Raw genomic sequence first — 21,813 nt, forward strand, 5'->3', positions numbered from 1 at the left:
GTGGTTGCATAACCAGGATTTCTTATGTTCTTATATACCAGCTACTCATACAGTGATGCACCACCTGCTCCCATGTGACCCTGATCGGCGGGGGAGGGGTGGGTAAGCAGGTGCTACACCTTGCCCAAGGGTGACCTGCAGGGAAGCAGCATCTTACACCTTCCTTGATAGAGACGTATCTCTACTCTGCCACCGAAGATCATAGAAACCATAGAAACCATAGAAACTACAGCACAGAAACAGGCCTTTTGGCCCTTCTTGGCTGTGCCGAACCATTTTCTGCCTAGTCCCACTGACCTGCACACGGACCATATCCCTCCATACACCTACCATCCATGTATCTATCTACTTTATTCTTAATGTAATAAAAGAACCCACATTTACCACCTCGTCTGGCAGCCCATTCCATACTCCCACCACTCTCTGTGTGAAGAAGCCCCCTCTAATGTTCCTTTTAAATTTTTCCCCCTCACCCTTAACCCATGTCCTCTGATTTTTTTCTCCCCTTGCCTCAGTGGAAAAAGCCTGCTTGCATTCACTCTATCTACACCCATCATAAATTTATATAACTCTATCAAATCTCCCCTCATTCTTCTACGTTCCAGGGAATAAAGCCCTGACCTATTCAACCTTTCTCTGTAACTGAGTTTCTCAAGTCCCGGCAACATCCTTGTAAACCTTTTCTGCACTCTTTCAACCTTATTTATATCCTTCCTGTAATTTGGTGACCAAAACTGAACACAATACTCCAGATTCGGCCTCACCAATGCCTTATACAACCTCATCATAACATTCCAGCTCTTATACTCAGTACTTTGATTAATAAAGGCCAATGTACCGAAAGCTCTGTTTATGACCCTATCTACCTGTGACGCCACTTTTAGGGAATTTTGTATCTGTATTCCCAGATCCCTCTGTTCTACTGCACTCCTCAGTGCCTTACCATTAACCCTGTATGTTCTACCTTGGCTTGTCATTCCAACGTGCAATACCTCACACTTGTCTGTATTAAACTCCATCTGCCATTTTTCAGCCCATTTTTCCAGCTGGTCCAAGTCCCTCTGTAGGCTCTGAAAATATTCCTCACTGTCTACTACACCTCCAATCTTTGTATCATCAGCAAATTTGCTGATCCAATTTACCATATTATCATCCAGATCATTGATATAGATGACAAATAACAATGGACCCAGCACTGATACCTGGTGATCAGTGATCACATTAGTAAATTGAAGCATGCACTGTACCAGTAAACTTTCTGTAGTCTTTGCAAGTTGCATGTGTTCGTTGATAATGTATTTAAGCAAGGTTCCTTAATACACCACAATATGACTTTGAAGGTATATACACAACTGGAGATGCCTCAAGGAATGCAATAGAATTTTGGGGCGTGGTGATTCAGGGAAGAATGATTTGTTTTAGGCCAATGAGTGCAAAAAGTACATCGGCTGAAAATTCTTGGGAGCCAGGGATGGGGACGGGTGAGAAAACTTGCTAACATTGTAAGGTTGCTATGTCGCCCAATCTAGCTCATTTAGAACAAATGGCTTTTCTAACTTAAAAACAATATTCAATAAGAGTTTAAAAACGCAAACAGCAGGAATTCTGTAGATGCTGGAAATTCAAGCAACACACATCAAAGTTGCTGGTGAACGCAGCAGGCCAGGCAGCATCTCTAGGAAGAGGTGCAGTTGACGTTTCAGGCTGAGACCCTTCGTCAGGACTAACTGAAGGAAGAGTGAGTAAGAGATTTGAAATTTGGACGGGGAGGGGGAGATCCAAAATGATAGGAGAAGACAGGAGGGGGAGGGATGGAGCCAAGAGCTGGACAGGTGATAAGCAAAAGGGATACGAGAGGATCAAGGGACAGGAGGTCCAGGAAGAAAGACAAGGAGTGGGGGGGGGGGAACCAGAGGATGGGCAAGGGGTATATTCAGAGGGACAGAGGGAGAAAAAGGAGAGTGAGAGAAAGAATGTGTGTATAAAAATAAGTAACAGATGTGGTACGAGGGGGAGGTGGGGTACTAGCGGAAGTTAGAGAAGTCGATGTTCATGCCATCAGGTTGGAGGCTACCCAGATGGAATATAAGGTGTTGTTCCTCCAACCTGAGTGTGGCTTCATCTTTACAGTAGAGGAGGCCATGGACAGACATGTCAGAATGGGAATGGGATGTGGAATTAAAATGTGTGGCCACTGGGAGATCCTGCTTTCTCTGGCGGACAGAGCGTAGGTTTTCAACAGCAACTTTGATGTGTGTTGCAATAAGAGTTTGCCTGCAAGTCACAACAGCAGCAAACTTCTCACAAGGGGACAAGTTTGGGAAGCAATCAGGAACCTGCCCATCGGGAACCACATTGAACATTATTTATGCTGCATTTTGACCACAATGTAAAGTATTCTTTCACCACTCAGAAGCCTTGAACAATGTCAGTTGTTAGACACTATGGGATATCATTCTTAAAATTGGCTGAACACAGAAATTTGCTGTAATCTTAACTATAGAGTCATATAGTAATAGAAAAGTACAGCACAGAAACAGGCCAATCCCATGATTCCACTCAACTCCATACATCTGCCTTCTCCCCATATCCGTTGATGCCCTGACCAATCAGGAAATGATCAACTTCTACTTTAAATGTACCCATGGACTTGGCCTCCACCGCAGTCACTGGCTGAGCATTCCACAGCTTCACCACTCTCTGGCTAAAAGAATTCCTTCTTACCACCATTCAGGGCCTCTACCTTGCTGAGACACAGCGACAACTCGCGGATACCTCCTCTTATTTACCCCTCGATCGTGACCCCACTAAGGAACACCAGGCCATTGTCTCCCACACCATCACCGACTCTATCTGCTCAGGGGATCTCCCATCCCTGCTACTAACCTTATCGTTCCCACACCCCACACTTCCCGTTTCTACCTCCTACCCAAGATCCACAAACCTGCCTGTCCTGGCCGACCTATTGTCTCAGCTTGCTCCTGCCCCACCGAATTCATTTCTGCAAACCTCGACACTGTTTTATCACTCCTTGTTCAATCCCTTCCGACCTATGTTCGTGACACTTCTCACGCTCTTAAACTTTTCGATGATTTTAAGTTCCCTGGCCCCCACCGCTTTATTTTCACCATGGATGTCTAGTCCCTATATACTTCCATCCCCCATCAGGAAGGTCTCAAAGCTCTACGCTTCTTTTTGGATTCCAGACCTAATCAGTTCCCGTCTACCACCACTCTGCTCCATCTAGCGGAATTAGTCCTTACTCTTAATAATTTCTCCTTTGGCTCCTCCCACTTCCTCCAAACTAAAGGTGTAGCTATGGGCACCCGTATGGGTCCTAGCTATGCCTGCCTTTTTGTTGGGTTTGTGGAACAATCTATGTTCCGTGCCAATTCTGGTATCTGTCCCCCACTTTTCCTTCGCTACATCGACGACTGCATTGGCGCTGCTTCCTGCACACATGCAGAGCTCGTTGACTTTATTAACTTTGGCTCCAACTTTCGCCCTCAAGTTTACCTGGTCCATTTCCGACACCTCCCTCCCCTTTCTAGATCTTTCTGTCTCTGTCTCTGGAGACAGCTTATCCACTGATGTCTACGATAAGCCTACTGACTCTCACAGCTATCTGGACTATTCCTCTTCTCACCCTGTCTCTTGCAAAAATGCCATCCTCTTCTCGCAATTCCTCCGTCTCCGCCGCATCTGCTCTCAGGATGAGGCTTTTCATTCCAGGACGAGGGAGATGTCTTCCTTTTTTAAAGAAAGGGGCTTCCCTTCCTCTACTGTCAACTCTGCTCTTAAACGCATCTCCCCCATTTCACGTACATCTGCTCTCACTCCATCCTCCTGCCTCCCCACTAGGAATAGGGTTCCCCTGGTCCTTACCTACCACCCCACCAGCCTCCGGGTCCAACATATTATTCTCCGTAACTTCTGCCACCTCCAACGGGATCCCACCACTAAGCACATCTTTCCCTCCCCCGCCCCTGCATTCCGCAGGGATCGCTCCCTACACAACTCCCTTGTCCATTCGTCCCCCCCATCCCTCCCCACTGATCTCCCTCCTGGCACTTATGCGTGTAAGCGGAACAAGTGCTACACATGCCCTTACACTTCCTCCCTTACCACCATTCAGGGCCCCAAACAGTCCTTCCAGGTGAGGCAACACTTCACCTGTGAGTCGACTGGGGTGATATACTGCGTCCGGTGCTCCCGATGTGGCCATTTATATATTGGCGAGACCCGACGCAGACTGGGAGACCGCTTTGCTGAACATCTACGCTCTGTCCGCCAGAGAAAGCAGGATCTCCCAGTGGCCACACATTTTAATTCCACATCCCATTCCCATTCTGACATGTCTATCCACGGCCTCCTCTACTGTAAAGATGAAGCCACACTCAGGTTGGAGGAACAACACCTTATATTCCATCTGGGTAGCCTCCAACCTGATGGCATGAACATCGACTTCTCTAACTTCCGCTAAGGCCCCACCTCCTCCTCGTACCCCATCTGTTACTTATTTTTATACACACATTCTTTCTCTTACTCTCTTTTTTCTCCCTCTGTCCCTCTGAATATACCTCTTGCCCATCCTCTGGGTCCCCCCCCCACTGTCTTTCTTCCCGGACCTCCGGTCCCATGATCCTCTCGTATCCCCTTTTGCCTATCACCTGTCCAGCTCTTGGCTTCATCCCACCCCCTCCTGTCTTCTCCTATCATTTTTGATCTCCCCCTCCCCCTCCAACTTTCAAATCCCTTACTCACTCTTCCTTCAGTTAGTCCTGACGAAGGGTCTCAGCCTGAAACGTCAACTGCACCTCTTCCTACAGATGCTGCTTGGCCTGCTGTGTTCACCAGCAACTTTGATCTGTGTTGCCAGAATTCCTTTTTACCTCTGTTCTAAAAGGTTGCCCCTCAATTCTGAGGCTGTGCCGTCTAATTCTGGATACCCCAACCATAGGAAACTTCCTCTCCACATCCACTTTATCTAGTCCTTTCAACATTTGGTAGGATTCAATGAGATCCTTCCCCTGCATTCTTATAAATTTCAGTGAGTACAGGCCCAAAGCTGCCAAATACTCCTTATATGTTAACCCCTTCATTCCCAGAATCATCCTTGTGAACCTTCTCTGGACTCTCTCCAATGACAACGCATCCTTTCTGAGATATGGGGCCCAAAACAGTTTATAATACTCCAAGTGTGGCCTGACTAGTGTCTCAAAGCCTCAGCATTAACTGAGTGTTTTTATATTCTATTCTCCTTGAAATAAATGCCAACATTGCATTTGCCTTCTTTACCAGAGTCTCAACTTGGGAGTCTTGCACGAGGACTCTTAAACATAGAAACATAGAAAATAGGAGCAGGAGTAGGCCATTCGGCCCTTCGAGCCTGCACCGCTAATCAGTACGGTCATGGCTGATCATCCAACTCAGAATCCTGTACCTGCCTTCTCTCCATACCCCCTGATCCCTTTAGCCACAAGGGCCATATCTAACTCCCTCTTAAATATAGCCAATGAACTGGCCTCAACTGTTTCCTGTGGCAGAGAATTCCACAGATTCACCACTCTCTGTGTGAAGAAGTTTTTCCTAATCTCGGTCCTAAAAGGCTTCCCCTTCATCCTCAAACTGTGACCCCTCGTTCTGGACTTCCCCAACATCGGGAACAATCTTCCTGCATCTAGCCTGTCCAATCCCTTTAGAATTTTATATGTTTCAATCAGATCCCCCCTCAATCATCTAAATTCCAGAGAGTACAAGCCTAGTCGATCCAATCTTTCATCATATGAAAGTCCTGCAATCCCAGGAATCAACCTTGTGAACCTTCTTTGTACTTCCTCTATGGCAAGAATGTCTTTCCTCAGATTAGGGGACCAAAACTGCACACAATACTCCAGGTGTGGCCTCACCAAGGCCTTGTACAACTGCAGTAGTACTTCCCTGCTCCTGTACTCAAATCCTCTTGCTATGAATGCCAGCATACCATTCACCTTTTTCACCACCTGCTGTACCTGTATGCCCACTTTCAATGACTGGTGTATAATGACACCCAGGTCTCGTTGCGCCTCCCCTTTTCATAATCGGCCACCAATCAGATAATAATGCCCTTTGCACCTCTGATGTTTGAATTTTCTCCCCAATTAGATAATAATCTGCACTGTTATTCCTTTCACCAAAATACATTATCATACAATTCCCAACACTGTATTCCATCTGCCACATTTTCGCCCATTCTTCCAATCTGCTTAAGTTCTGCTGCAATCACATTGCTTCCTCAGCATCACCTCCCACATTTTTCATATCTTCTGAGACCAACATTAGACTCGGGGAATGGACAAGGCTTGTACAATATGAACAAGATATTTTGTCAATTTTTAATTTTTAGTCACTCATGACCTGGGACAATAAGATTTGGAAATAATGTCACTGCGTCAATTGCCTTGGCAGTCGGAAGAGAGATATGACTGCTCCAGTCTGATGATACGTGAACAGCCATCTCAAAGTGCAGTGATGCCATCTTCTTCATTTCCAAGGCCATTTAAAAAATGCGCCTCATCCTGGTTCCCCATTCCTTTGTTGCCACCAAAGGGCTGAATTGTTTTGGTAAAGAGTTTTGTGCTATATCCCCATGGTTACAGCACTTGGTAAACTGTACTGTAATTGTTACTTCTACTTTGTAAAATGCTGGAATTCCTCCAGCCTTTTGTATGTATTTCTCATGACTTCCTGCGTCTGTAGAACCTCTTGTGTTCATCATTTGCCAAATAATGGTAGAGGCCAGAATGCATAACATGGCAATAACAAGTTGGATGAATGAGAGATGAAACTTCAGACCAAGACTCAGATCCTGACCTTGCTTTCAAGTTAATATTGTTCCCTGCCACAATTCTTCCTGATTTTCGACATTGTCAAAGTACCACGTTAATTTGTAAGAGGAAGATTATGTCATGTGGAAAGATTGGAACAATTCTGCTATAATGCAACAAGGAATGACTCCCAATATTGGATACGATGTCATGTTTAGAGGTGCCATTGTGAATGGCGGGAGGGGAGCATTTAATTACAGATAAAATAGTTGTTTGATAAGATAGTCAAAGCTGTGGCAACTATATTGCGGAGGTGATTAGAACTAGTGGGACAGTTCCCGAACTCTGCAGTACGATCAGAAAAAGACAAATTTCTCCCCAGAGTATATTCTTTTGTTATTTTATTTGCTTAAGATGTTAGATAATAGGCTGATTTCTGTAAAGGTATAACTATTACATGACTGAAAATATTCCTTCAGCTATAGTAAGGTAGGGAAAAAGATGACAGCTTTTGGAAGAAATTACTGACATAGTTCTCTTTGCAACTGTTTCTTAAAATTGATATATTGCATTTAAATGGAACTTTCTGCTCAATGCATAATACTAGTAAAAGCAATACATAGTAAGTTTATTATCTCACAAAGTTATTTCTTTATTTTTATCACCTATGTCTAGAATGAAGCATTACATTTTGAATGAGAGATATTTTCTTTGAATATTATTAACAACCAAAACAACTCCAGACTATTACATATGGCATTTATATCAGTTACAAGTAATCCTATTCCTATTCAATCTAAAAGTACACAAAAGCATTATATGTTTTTACTTATCTAAAATAGAAAATGTTCATGTAGCCAGTTTCCATTTACAGCAAAACTCAGTGTAGGCTCACAAGTGATTGAATTTTTTGTAGACTTCAAATGCTGCTTTGAGATCAGAAATGGAAGTCCTTATTGAAGTTTGGCTGAATTTGAGGATGAACTGCAATTTGAATGGATTTCTATTTTTAAAATTAGTTTTTCATCACTCGTGTATTGTTGATTTAAATACATATCTCCATTTAACGCCTAATGGGGAAAGCTACCAAGTTGTGTATTGGAAGAAAGCTATTGGTAATTTTTTGTGGTAATTTTGAATTAGATGCTGGTACAACATTACACATTTCAATAATCATTATTCTTCACCACAACCCTGTTCTCCACTCTTTATCCTCTAAAAGGTAAACAGCCAGATATCTAACCCTATTATCAGACAAATAAATATAAAGTAAATAATCGAAAGATAATTCCTAACTCCAGAAAATGTTTATAGATTAATACAGCTTTAACCAGTAAAAATTAGTGTAAAGAGTTTTGTTTCAATCTGCATGATTAAGGAGTCATCACCAAATTCTCAGGTGCATTCTAGTGTGGGGAATAAATGTATCCACAGACACCAGTAATGTAATTGAAGTCATTTTATGCTTCTATTCTCAATGAGTTATAACAGTTAAATATACAATATGATGAAAGATAAACAAAACAACAATTTCAATGTCATCTTGGAAACAATACTTAAATAAACCAAAGTTAACTAACGCTTGACATTTTGTTTCATTCCTAGTTTTGAAATAGTATATAGTTAACAAAAACCATATTAGAAGGTTGGTACATACAGAAGCTAAAAATTTTATTAAGAACTGTACTAAGATAATCATCAAAGACATGAGTAAATGATTTGCTGCAGAATTTCTTGTTTTCCATTCTTCATTATCTGTTGGGGATGTAATTCATTTAAATTAATAATAGTAATGCACTTTAAGATATAAAGTAATATATTAATACATCATTTAGCACATCTGCGAGGAGCACTGCTACAAGTAAGCAGCACGCAGGCCATGCTCTCTTCTCACTGCTAGTATTGGGATGGAGGTACAGAAGCCTTAGGTCCCACATTATCAGAATCATCAACAGTTATTACCCTTCAACTATCAAGCACTTGAACTAGTGTAGATAATTTCCCTCGCCTCAACACTGAACTGATTCCACAACCTATAGAGGTACTTTCAAAGACTCTACAATACATGTTCTCAGTAGTATGTATGTATGTACATATGTATGTATATTTATTTATTTATTTATTTATTTATTTATATTTGCACTGTTTGTCTTCTTTCACACATTGGCTGTCAGTTTTTGTTTGTCTGTAGTTTTTCATTGATTCTATTGTATTTCCTAGTTCTACTGCGAATGCCTGCAAGAAAATCAATTTCAGAGTGGTATATGGTGACACGTGCACTTTGATAATAAATTTACTTTCAACTTTGAATTCATAAGTCTTAAAGAAAATTGTAACTCACAAGAGTTAATCTTAGAAATTGGATTAGTAAAAACTTACTTTCTTCCATATTTATTGATAAATTTTGCATGACCATGATTCTGGGAATGTTGTGAAGTATATTTTCTTGGCTGAATGGCAGATGAGTAGGAAAAGCTGAACTCAAACAACAGGAATTCTGCAGATGCTGGAAATTCAAGCAACACACATCAAAGTTGCTGGTGAACGCAGCAGGCCAGGCAGCATCTCTAGGAAGAGGTACAGTCAACGTTTCAGGCCGAGACCCTTTGCCAGGATGAAGGGTCTCGTCCTGAAACGTCGACTGTACCTCTTCCTAGAGATGCTGCCTGGCCTGCTGCATTCACCAGCAACTTTGATGAAAGCTGAACTCAATTGCCTGCATTATTAACATTCTGTTCAACAAGGGACATTTCATGCCAAAAGTCTTGAATCGAACATGATTTAGAGGGACATTAGTAGTGTGACATTAATTATATACTGTTAGTAATATCCTAATATCATTAGGATATTGATTATATAATTATAAGGCATACACTTTTTGCTCAGTGATCTTCATTGCATTAAAAATGTCAGCTGCCTATGCCAGGAGGGGCAGACACTACCCCTGACTGAATTGTGATACTTTCTCCTATTTGGCCTACTTTCATAAGGTATTGAACATCTAATCATGACTCCCTCTGTCCCCACCAAATTTCACCCACCCCCTGCTTTCTATCCCTTCATCTCCCCACCCCAGCTCTATTTTATTCCACAACCCTTCTTAATCTCACCGGCCCTGACTCTTTCTTCCTGCCTCAGCCCTTCATCCTATTTTTTCCCACTTCCCTGACAGTTATCTTATCTTTACCCCTTCGTAACTATTATTGTTTCAAAGTGTATAACTTTATACATCCATTTGACTGACCTATTCAACTAACACACTCAAAATGCTGGAGGAACTCAGCAGGCCAGGCAGCATCTATGGAAAAGAGTGAACAGCTGATGTTTCAGGCTGAGACTCTTCATCAGGACCAATCTAATTTCGGTTTTCATGACACATTATCTTGCAATATTGACCCTTGATCCTTTTTTTAAGGTTTTCTTGTGATATTGCTTTTCTGTTCTGTAAACGTTTTAGCTTACATTATATCATGTCCTTTCTTTCCATGTTTTCTCCATTTAGTTCAGTGAACCTGTTTCCTTCTGATCCCCCTGATTTGGCCATCATTTTCACGCAATGTCCTCAAACCTACATTTTTCATTAAAAGCAGAATTCACCCCAAATGGGTTTGCTGCTGTAGGTATGGTGGTTTGACAAACTGAGGAACAACTCTGACAGAGCAAATGGCCGTCTCTTAATCAATGCACCTTTCCTCACCAATTTCACTTATACTTTGTGGCTGATTGAAAGGATTGCTTTGTTGAGACATTCTTGGATGTACTTCAGGAGACCTGAAAGAAAAAAGGAATCCTGTTATTCGTTCTATAAAGTCATTTTTAGAAAGCAGATTACCAGGTCCTTTCTGTAGCTTTGATTACCCAGACCCTGTATATTACTAAGAACTCACTTTGTGATTTTATTCTATTGAAACATACAGTTTCTAATCCTCCCTCAGCAACAGAAAACATCAGACCATCTCTTGCATGACTATGGACTTGTCTCTGAGCACTTTATCTTGTTCTGTACAGTCTTTTTTGCACTTAACTGTTTTGTATAATTTATGCATAAAGGCTTCAAAGTTTCAAACGTACATTTAATGTCAGAGAAATGTATATAATATACATCCTGAAATGCTTTTTCTTCGCAAGCATTCATGAAACAGACGAGTGCCCCTGAAGAATGAATGACAGTTATATTTAAGAACCCCAAAGACCACCCCCCAGCTCCCCTCCCTCCCGCGTGTATGCGGCAGCAAGCAATGATCCCTCCTATCCCCACGAGCAAAATAAACGCATTGGCACCATCACCGAGCACTCAAGTGTGCAGCAAAGCAACAGCAAAAACATAGACTTGCAGTACCCCAAGGACTACTCGTTCACCTGCTATTCAGGGTAACACAGGCTCTCTCTCTCTGTAAGAAGGGAGAAAGGGGTGTCTCCATTTCACAGAATTTACAGTATGTTCTGTATTTTGTCTGAATCTATGTGTCTGTGATGCTGAAATATAAGGGTACTGTTTTTCATTGCACCTGTACCTTACCTGTGCATATGATAAAAAAAACAACTTGACTTAAAACTTCAACACTGTTTCTTTATTTCTAATCCATTTATAATATTTATTTTCCGGACACGTCTTAGACATTAACTTCCTGTTTTACACTCTGGTGCATTTTCAGTTCTTTTAAGAGCATACATAAAAGCATTTCAAATAGGACCAGGGATAGCTAGTCTTCCACTCAAGCCTGCTGTTCCAGTCATGTCTAATATATTGTTATTATTTAAATGGTAAAAAATTGTAGCATGCTGCTGTGCAGAAGGACTTGGGAGTGCTTGTGCATGAAAGGTTGGTTTGCAGATGCAGCAGGCTATCAACAAGGCAAATGTTGGTTTTCGTTGCTGGAGGGATTGAATTTAAGAGCAGGGAGGTTATGCTGCAACTTTACAGGGCACTGGTGAGGCCGCACCTGGAGTACTGCTCAAAGTTCTGGTCTCCGTACTTGAGGAAGGACATACTGGATTTGGAGGCTGTGCAGAGGAGGTTGAGCAGGTTGATTTCAGAGATGAGGAGGTTAGACTGTGAGGAGAGATTCAGTCACCTGGAACTGTACTCGGTGCAATTCAGGAGAATGAAAGGAGATCTGATAGCAACAATAAAAATTATGAAAGGGCCAGGAATTCCTTGTCCTATTTCAAATAAGATAGAGGCAGGAAAGTTGTTTTAACTGGTCCGTGAGACTAGAATTAGGGGACATAGCCTCAAGATTCGGGGGAGTAGATCTGGGAAGGAGATGAGGAAGAACTGCTCCTCCCAGAGTGGTGAATCTATGGAGTTCTCTGTCCAATGAAGCAGTGGAGGCTCCCTCAGTAAATATATTTAAGACAAAGTTGGATAGATTTTTGCATAGTAGGGGAATTAAGGTTTATGGGCAAAAGGCAGATAGGTGGAGATGAGCCCATGGCCAGATGAGACATGATCTTATTGAATGGTGGAGCAGGCTCAATGAGCTAGATGGCCAGCTCTTGCTCCTACTTTTTATGATCTTATGCTCTTAAGTAACTCGGTTTCAACATGAGATTACTGTGTTCTCTCCTTGTTCCTTGACCACCTTATAGAACAAACATTTGTCAAACTCTGCTTTGAATATGTTCAGGGATTTGTGTTCCATTATAAAAAGAATATATTACCGCCTCTCCACTCATTCACAAAGCCAGCTGATATGGCTGAAAAATCACTTTAAAAAAAGACTAGCAAAAGGTGGCAAAGGGAGGTAACTGTAGTAAGCTTTTGAGACTGTCAATGACTGCAGCCTTGTCTACTCATTTTCTAAGGTGTTTTTTTCATGTTCCAGCCCGGGCAGCAGACATTTTGAAGCCTTTCCTTGGGTCCTGCTTCAGGAGGGTACTGAATATTTGCTTTCAAACTTAATATAGGACTACGAGCAGCATATATCTCACCAACAGAAAAAAAAGATTGCTCTGCCAACAAAACAAATTTTAATTACTTTTCCTCTGGTGTGTTCAACAGCTGGTATTGTTAGATTCTGTGCTACCTCCAATACCAACATTTTATCCCAGAAAACCCAGACCACATTATGTTCAGCAACAGGCAATTGTTTTCGTGACTTGGATGAGTGCATATGGAATAAAACTTATGCGTTAGGTGTTGCAATGTATTCAGATACTGAAACTGGTCATTGAGGAGAACATATTCAGCCGAGAAAAATGTACAGTTGAGAAACAAATGTAATTTACTACAGAGAAATGTGAAGAGATTCATTCTGGCAAAAGGAATGAAGAGATTATAGTACAAGAACAGTATAAACTAAATGGGAGCAGCTCTAAAGGAACTGAAGGCCCTCGATCTATGTTTACAAATCATTATATGTTGCAGGGAATGTTGAAGGAAAAACTTGTAAAGAAATATGTTCATAGACTCTATAAATAGTCATTGAATATAAATGCATGGGAGTTATATTGCAACTTTACAAAACAGTGGTATAGGCTAAAAATGTGAACTTGTAAATCGGGCGATTGCTTTTAATGAAAGTTGTGGAGATGCTGGGCAATGTTCAGGACATTGGATGGAACGATTCTAAGGATGACGCCTTCCATCTGTGGCTGGACTGAAGAAGTTGGTGCTGTTCTTCTTCAAGCAAAGAATATTGCGAGGAGATACGATGGAGGTGTATTTGATAATGTTTGGCAAATTGAGAAGTGCTAAGCTATAGGTGGTTTGTTTGAGGAGCAGGGAACACCAATAGAAAATTGATAATCTAGAATGAGGGGGAATGTAAGGAAAAACCTTTTTGTGCGATGTAGTTACGAACTGAAACTCATACTATAAGTACTGCAAGTATTGACATTCAGAAGCTAATTGCAATTTGATCATTTGTAGGGCATTGGGGAAAATAGAATTAATCGTACTGCAAGGATCTGGCATGGACTCAATGGGCTAAGTAGCAGTGTTTCAAGAATTCTATGAGTTGTACAAGAGTGTCATTTTCTTTGAAACCTCTCATTGGAGAAGGCTGTGTGGCATTTAATGCTTCTGCTGAACCTAGATATTTTTCTGACCTTGGGTGTGTCTGTAGGCAGTCTGCCCATTCTCCCTGTGACTGCACAGGTTTCTTGTGGCTGCTCCAGGTGTCTCCCACATCCTAATGGTTTGCTAGTAGCATGACTGGCTGGAGAAAATTACCTCTGTAGCCAATTACCTCCCAGCATAAGTGGCTGGTTCCATCAACAAATTATGACAGCCTATGAGACACTGGCGTGAGGCTCAGTAGATAAAATGTATTTGTGGAAGACTTTGAATTTCATAAGCATTTAAAATTATTGAGACCTTGTTTACAAATATGTTAAATCAAAATAAAAAAAAACCTTAAGTCTAAAATTACAAATAGACTTAAAGTGTTAACATTTAAACTATGTTAATTAAATCCAATGGGAATTTTTACATAATTATCTCCCAGCAGTTCATCTTGTTATTATTTTGGGAGATGGAGGAGAATCAGTATGTCATCAGTGACTTACAATTTTCTATAAATGTGCAGTGGAGAGCAATACAACAGTTGCATCACAGCCGAGTACGGAGGTTCTGGTGCACAGACTGCAAGAGGGTGCAGAGGGTTATAAACGATGCCAGCTTCATCGTGGGCACCATCAAGGACATCCTCAAGAGATGGTGCCTCAAGAATGTGGCATCTATCACTAATGACCCCCCCCCACCCACCATTCCAGATGTGCCCACTTCTCATCGCTACCATCAGAGGGGAGGTAAAGGAGCTGAAAGAACTACACTCAACAATTCAGAATCCCCTCTGCCATCAGATTTCTGAACATGACCTTGTTATTGATTTCTTTGTATTATTTACGTTTGCTTTTCTAACTGTAATTTTATGCTTTGCACTATACATACAACATGTCATGCATGCCAGGAATAATAAACCTGATTCTCATTCTCTCCGTTCATTGAATGGAGATGTTCTTCTTCAGGTATGTTAATCTGTTACAGGTCCAGCAGACAAATTACCTTGCCTGAGAGCTGTGAAATCTCCAGAAGGATGTTTTGTCTTGCTGAGTTCCAATTGCATCATTCTTGTAAAATTTGGGTATCCTTTATGATTTTCTTGAGAGAGGGAGAGAGGGAGAGAGGGAGAGAGGGAGCGAGGGAGAGAGAGAGGGATAGATGCAGTTGGTTTCAGGCAAACCTTTCGATGCCTACTGATCCAGCTGTGGTCACCGACTGTGACTCCTCGGTTCCGGATGCGATCGTTCTTCCCTGGTGAACCCGGCACCCAGGCAAGGGCGGACACAGACCAGGTTCCCACTGATCGTAATTCTACACCCTGTGAGCCTCTGACCAATTCCAAAGAACCAGTCCTCCAAACTCCCACCAACTTGTGGGGCACAGTGCTCTTTCTAGGGTCTTGTGGCATATGTGTTGTGCCTTAGCAAACCCGCTATTTTTATCACCCTGATGAGGTATCATCTGTCCATCAAACTTCAAACAGTTCAGGTTCAAAACAAACTGTCTGTGGCAGACGCCAACATCTGAATTATGTGTCTCTTTCTCGTTAATCTCTCTCTTCTATCTTATTAGCATTTTGAATGGTTCTCCATTGTCTCTCGTTATCTCTCTCACACACGACACTGATAACAGGCTTATTTATTGATAGATCTTATGGGGCCTCAATGGATATTTTTCTCCAATAATATTGCAAGTAAATCTTATTGTCCGCAATGTAACTTTATATTTAGAAGCATACTCACCATTGACCTGAAATGTTTAAAGAATGCTTCCCGCATCTAAATATGATGAAATAAGTAAGTTATAAAAACAGTTGGGTACAAAAGCAGCAATAAATGCTTAAATTTTTGAAACGATTTTCCAAAGGTTTCACCTTTGCTTCTGTGAGTCCAGCAGTTACTAACTTAAAGAAGCCGTTGAAGAGAAATGAATACAATGCATTAGGATGCATTTGTCAAGTTTCAGACGCCCTCCTGTCCTTCCTGAAATGGACTTACTAAATTCTCCAAAAGGACGAAAGAGGTCCTAAAAAAGAATACAGGGAGTTGGGAAGGAAGCTGAGGAGCAGGACCTCAAAGGTAGTAATCTCGGGATTGTTGCCAGTGCCACACAACACTGAGGACAGGAATAGAATAAGGTGGCAGAAAAATGTGTGCTGAAAAATTGGAGCGGAGGGCGGGGATTCAGAATTCTGGATAATTGTGACCTACTCTGGGGCAGGTGTGATCTCTTGCACTTCAATCCGAGGGGACCAATATTCTTGTGGGCAGATTTACCAGAGCTGTTGGGAGTAGTTGAAACTAATATGGCAGGAGGATGGGAAATAGCATGATAGAGCTGAGGATGAGCCAACAGGTTTACAAGTAATTGCTGGGTGTAACATAAATGTAAGGAAGGACAAGCCAATCAAATGCAGACAGAGCAAAGAGTTAAAATTCAAAAGGGAGAATGCAGGACTGAAGGTGCTGTATTTAAATGTGTGTAGCATTAAGAATAAGCTGGATAAACTCATGGATAAACTCAATCAATGTCTGATTTGATGTTGTGAGCATCACTGATTGTGGCTGAAAGAAGACCATAATTGGGAGCTTAACATGAAAGAATATGCTTTGTATCAAAAGGAAAGGCAAGAAGGCATAGATGGCGGTGTGGCTTTGTTGGTAAGAGATGGAATTACATCCTTAGAAAGAAGTGACATAGGGTCAGAGAATGTTGAACCTTTGTGGGTGGATTTAAGAAACTGCAAGTGTGAAAAAAACATTATGGGAATCATATATAGGCTTCCAAATAGTAACCAGCATGCGGGCTTGAGATTGCGAAGGTAGCTGGAAAGGGCATGTAATAAGGGTAAAGACACAATTGTAATGAGGGAATTCAATATGCAAGGGGATTGGGAAAAAAAGGCTGGTGTCAGATCACAAGAGAGGGAGTTTGTTCAATGCCTACAAGATGGCTTTTTAGAGCAGCTTGTGTTTGAGCCTAATTGGGGAAAAGCCATCTTAGTTTGGGTTTTGTGTCATAACACAGAACTTATTAAGGAGCTTAACATGAAGAAACCCTGAGGAGGCAATGATCATAATATGATTGAATTCATACTGCAATTTGAGAGGGAGGAGCATAAGTCACGTCTATCAGTATCGCAATGCTATAAAGGGAATTACAGAGGCATGAGAGAGGAGCTTGCCCGATTGGATTGGAGGAGGATATTGGCTGGGATAAAGGCAGAGCGGAGATCACGGAAGTTTCTGGGAACAGTTCACGAGCACAGGATAGATATGTCCACAGAGGAAGAAGTCCTCAAATGGCAGGGGGAGGCAACTGTGGCTGATAAAGGACTGCATAAAAACCAAGGGAAGGGCATATAAGGTAGCAAAAATGAGTGGGAAGCTGGATGATTGGGAAGCTTTTAAAATCTAATGAAAGTCAACTGAAAAAGCTATAAGAAGGGAAAAGATGAAATATGAGGGCAGACTAGCCAATAATGTAAAGTAGGATACCAAAAGTTTTCTCAGATATATGAAGAGGTGGGAGTTGGTATTGGACCACTGGAAGATGATGCTGGTGAGATATAATGGGGGACAAAGACATGCAGGCGAACTTAATGAGTACTTTGCATCAGTCTTTATTGTGGAAGGCACTAGCCAGACATCCGTGAGTGTCAGGGAGTAGAAGCAAACGCCATTGCTATTACAAAGGAAAAAGTGCTAGGCAAACTCAAAGGTCTTGAGGTGGATAAGTCACCTGGGCCAGATGGACTACATCCTAGAGTCCTGAGGGAGGTGGCTGAAGAGATAACATATGCATTGGTCATGATCTTTCAAGAATCACTTGATTCTGGCATTTTCCCAGAGGACTGGAAAATTGCAAATGTCACTCCCTTTAAGAAGGGAAGAAGGCAAAAGAAGGGAAATTATAGGCCAGTTAGCCTAACCGCAGTGGCTGGGAAAGTGTTGGAGCCTATTATTAAGGTTGGAGTATATTATTAAGGTTTTGGGCTAGTTGGAGACTAATGCTAAAATAAGTCAAAGTCAGCATAATTTCTGTAAAGGAAATTCTTGCCTGACAAATCTGTTAGAGCTCTTCAAGGATGTAACAAGCAGGGTGGACAAAGGAGAGGCGGTGGATGTCATTTACTTGGATTTTCAAAAGGTTTCTGATAAGTTGACACATACGAGGCTGCTTAAGATAAAATGCAATGGCGTTACGGCAAAGATACTGGCATGGTTAATGTAATGACTGATGGCAGGAGACAGTGAGTGGAAATAAAAGGGGCCTTTTCTACTTAGCTGCCAGTGACCAATGGAGCTCCTCAGGGATCAGTATTGGGACCACTGCTTTTCACCTTGTTTGTCACTGATTTAGATAATGGGATTGATAGCTTTGAGGCAAAATTTGCAGATGGTATGAAGATAGCTGGAGGTGTAGGTGTAGGTGTAGCTGGAGATTGCAGCAGGATTTAGACAAATTGTAAGAATGGGCAAAAACTTGGCTGAACTAGAGGTCACAGCCTCAAAGTTGAGGGGTGCCCCTTTAGAACAGAGGTAAAGAGGTATTTTTTTTTAGCTAGAAAGTGGTGAATCTATGGAATGCTCTGCCATAGACTGTAATGGAGACCAAGTGAATCAGTGGAACCTCCATGATGGAATGGTGGAGCAGACAAAAATGGGCTGAGTGGCCTAATTCTGCTCCTATGTCTTATGATCTTATGGTTTAATGCCCGGATTCCAAGCAAGCATGATTTAAAAAAAGGTAAGCCAAGAAATTGGTTTGGTTTACAGCCAGACTGCAATGTGTGGAAATCACATTGCTTGGATTTTTATACCAATTCCACTGCAAATCCTACTACTGGGAAACAGAACCAGAACAAAGCAGAGTATTTGATTCCAACACCATTCACACTCTAAACATTCATTCCCTTCTCCACTACTGTGACCACAGTGTATACTCTCTATAAATCTTCTGCAGTTACTTTTCAATTTAGTCTGATAGCAGCTGTCATACCTTAAATCTCTACCACAAAGAAAGGCAAGGGTGTTACGTACATGGGAGCACTGCCTTACGGTGCCCCTCCTTGTCACCATCCTGACTTTGAATTAATTCACCAAGCTTTCATCTAAAATCAGGATCGTCACTGGAATGACTGCAACAATTCAAAAAGTAACCAATCCTTTTCAATCAAAATTATTAATATCAATCAAATAATGTATTTGCCAGTAGATTTCTTTGCATTTTCTAACAAAGTCAGCATGGATTTGTGAAAGGAAAATCATTTCTGACGAATCTCATAGAATTTTTTGAGGATGTAACTAGTAGAGTGGATAGGGGAGAACCAGTGGATGTGGTATATTTGGATTTTCAAAAGGCTTTTGACAAGGTCCCACACAGGAGATTAGTGTGCAAACTTAAAGCACACGGTATTGGGGGTAAGGTATTGGTGTGGGTGGAGAATTGGTTAGCAGACAGGAAGCAAAGAGTGGGAATAAACGGGACCTCTTCAGAATGGCAGGCGGTGACTAGTGGGGTACCGCAAGGCTCAGTGCTGGGACCCCAGTTGTTTACAATATATATTAATGACTTGGATGAGGGAATTAAATGCAGCATCTCTAAGTTTGTGGATGACACGAAGCTGGGTGGCAGTGTTAGCTGTGAGGAGAATGCTAACAGGATGCAGGGTGACTTGGATAGCTTGGGTGAGTGGGCAAATTCATGGCAGATGCAATTTAATGTGGATAAATGTGAAGTTATCCACTTTGGTGGCAAAAATAGGAAAGCAGATTATTATCTGAATGGTGGCCGATTAGGAAAAGGGGAGGTGCAACGAGACCTGGGTGTCATTATACACCAGTCATTGAAAGTGGGCATACAGGTACAGCAGGTGGTGAAAAAGGCGAATGGTATGCTGGCATTTATAGCGAGAGGATTCGAGTACAGGAGCAGGGAGGTACTGCTGCAGTTGTACAAGGCCTTGGTGAGACCACACCTGGAGTATTGTGTGCAGTTTTGGTCCCCTAATCTGAGGAAAGACATCCTTGCCATAGAGGGAGTACAAAGAAGGTTCACCAGATTGATTCCTGGGATGGCAGGACTTTCATATGAAGAAAGACTGGATGAACTGGGCTTGTACTCGTTGGAATTTAGAAGATTGAGGGGGGATCTGATTGAAACGTATAAAATCCTAAAGGGATTGGACAGGCTAGATGCAGGAAGATTGTTCCCGATGTTGGGGAAGTCCAGAACGAGGGGCCACAGTTTGAGGATAGAGGGGAAGCCTTTTAGGACCGAGATTAGGAAAAACTTCTTCACACAGAGAGTGGTGAATCTGTGGAATTCTCTGCCACAGCAAACAGTTGAGGCCAGTTCATTGGCTATATTTAAGAGGGAGTTAGATATGGCCCTTGTGGCTACGGGGGTCAGGGGGTATGGAGGGAAGGCTGGGGCGGGGTTCTGAGTTGGATGATCAACCATGATCATAATAAATGGCGGTGCAGGCTCGAAGGGCCGAACGGCCTACTCCTGCACCTATTTTCTATGTTTCTATGTTTCTACTCTTGTTATACTGGGACACAGGCAGGCATTCAAATAATGAACTCAGTACAATGTTTCATTTGGATTTTTATTTGAAATTTTGGATTTTATTAGAATTTTTATTCTTAAAATGAAAGTAAATTACTTTCTTTCAGATTTTGGCTAGAAATTTCTCTGTCTTCTTTCTTTAATGCTTGGAAAGTGTATCTAGAATGTCAACAGAAACTCGAGAGTCTGGATTAGAAATCTCCCTGTTTGTCAGATTTCCGTTTAAATTATTCAGTAATCCTGTCAGCACTTCTGTCACATGACCACGTCCTTCCTTGATCTCCTAAGAGGTAACACAAACCACTGAAATTAGATTCTTTTTAAGCCACTGTCTATTGGTCCACATTCTAGTTTATCCCCTTTTGTTTGAAGATCTGTTTTAGAATTTCTAAGGGTGATTTTTTTTAAACAGTTTGAGTATGAATTTCATGTCCAAGATCACAAGAAAGTCAATGGTTTGCTGTGAGCAATTAAGTAAAACTTCATTTTCTTTAATGGATTTTGAAAAATGTCTTTAGTAAGTAAATTCTAATATTCTTCGAAAGTAAGTAGTCTGTATTGAACTGACAGAGGAGGTCTGGGATGAGTGTTTTAAGAATATACATGTTTGTTCGGTCAACGTCAGACACAGACTTATCCAGTTTAAAACAATACATAGACTTCATTATTCCAAAGAAAAGTTGCACGGTTTCTACCCTGATGTTTCAGCAGTTTGTAATAGATGTAAATCTGTGAACAGTAACTTGTCACATTCATTCTGGTCATGTTGTAAGCTTTATGCATACTGGAAAAGTATTTTTCACTGTTTCTCTGAGGCTTTTGGGAAGCGGTGGGAACCAGACCCGCTCATAGCCATCCTTGGAGCAACCAGCTCCCTATCTTCAGCCAATAAGTATGAAAAAAAGGCTGTATTGTTTGGAACGGTGATTGCTAAGAAGTTAATCCTGCAAATGTGGAAAATGGACTCTGTGCCTAAGTACGATCTGTGGCTGAGAGAACTGGCAAATACTTTACATTTGGAGAGACTGAGACTATGTAATGAGGACAGAGGACACATCTTTGAAAGGATATGGGGCCCTGTATTGGACTTTTTTACAGGGTGAGGACTGAGGTTTTTTGGTGTGGTGCACCTCTGCTGTGTATGTTTACTTTTGCCTTTATATTTTTCTCCCTTTTGCTGCTCAATATTTAAATAGATTTTGTTAAGCTCATGGTTTTTGTAGATGTGCTTTTCTTTTGTCTTGTTTTTTTCTTTGGTAATAAAAAAAATAAAAAGAATATGAAAACAAAACAAAAAAAATATAGTTGATGCCTCTAGTATACAACCTTGGCATCAATACCAAGCACAATAATCCAGTTGAAAGATAAAATACAATTCGTCTCAATGAAGTGAATAGATGAAATAGTAAGGAAAGCGGGAGAGGA

The sequence above is a fragment of the Mobula hypostoma genome, chromosome 2 (genome assembly GCF_963921235.1).
Source record: "Mobula hypostoma chromosome 2, sMobHyp1.1, whole genome shotgun sequence".
NCBI classification, from domain to species: Eukaryota; Metazoa; Chordata; class Chondrichthyes; order Myliobatiformes; family Myliobatidae; genus Mobula; species Mobula hypostoma.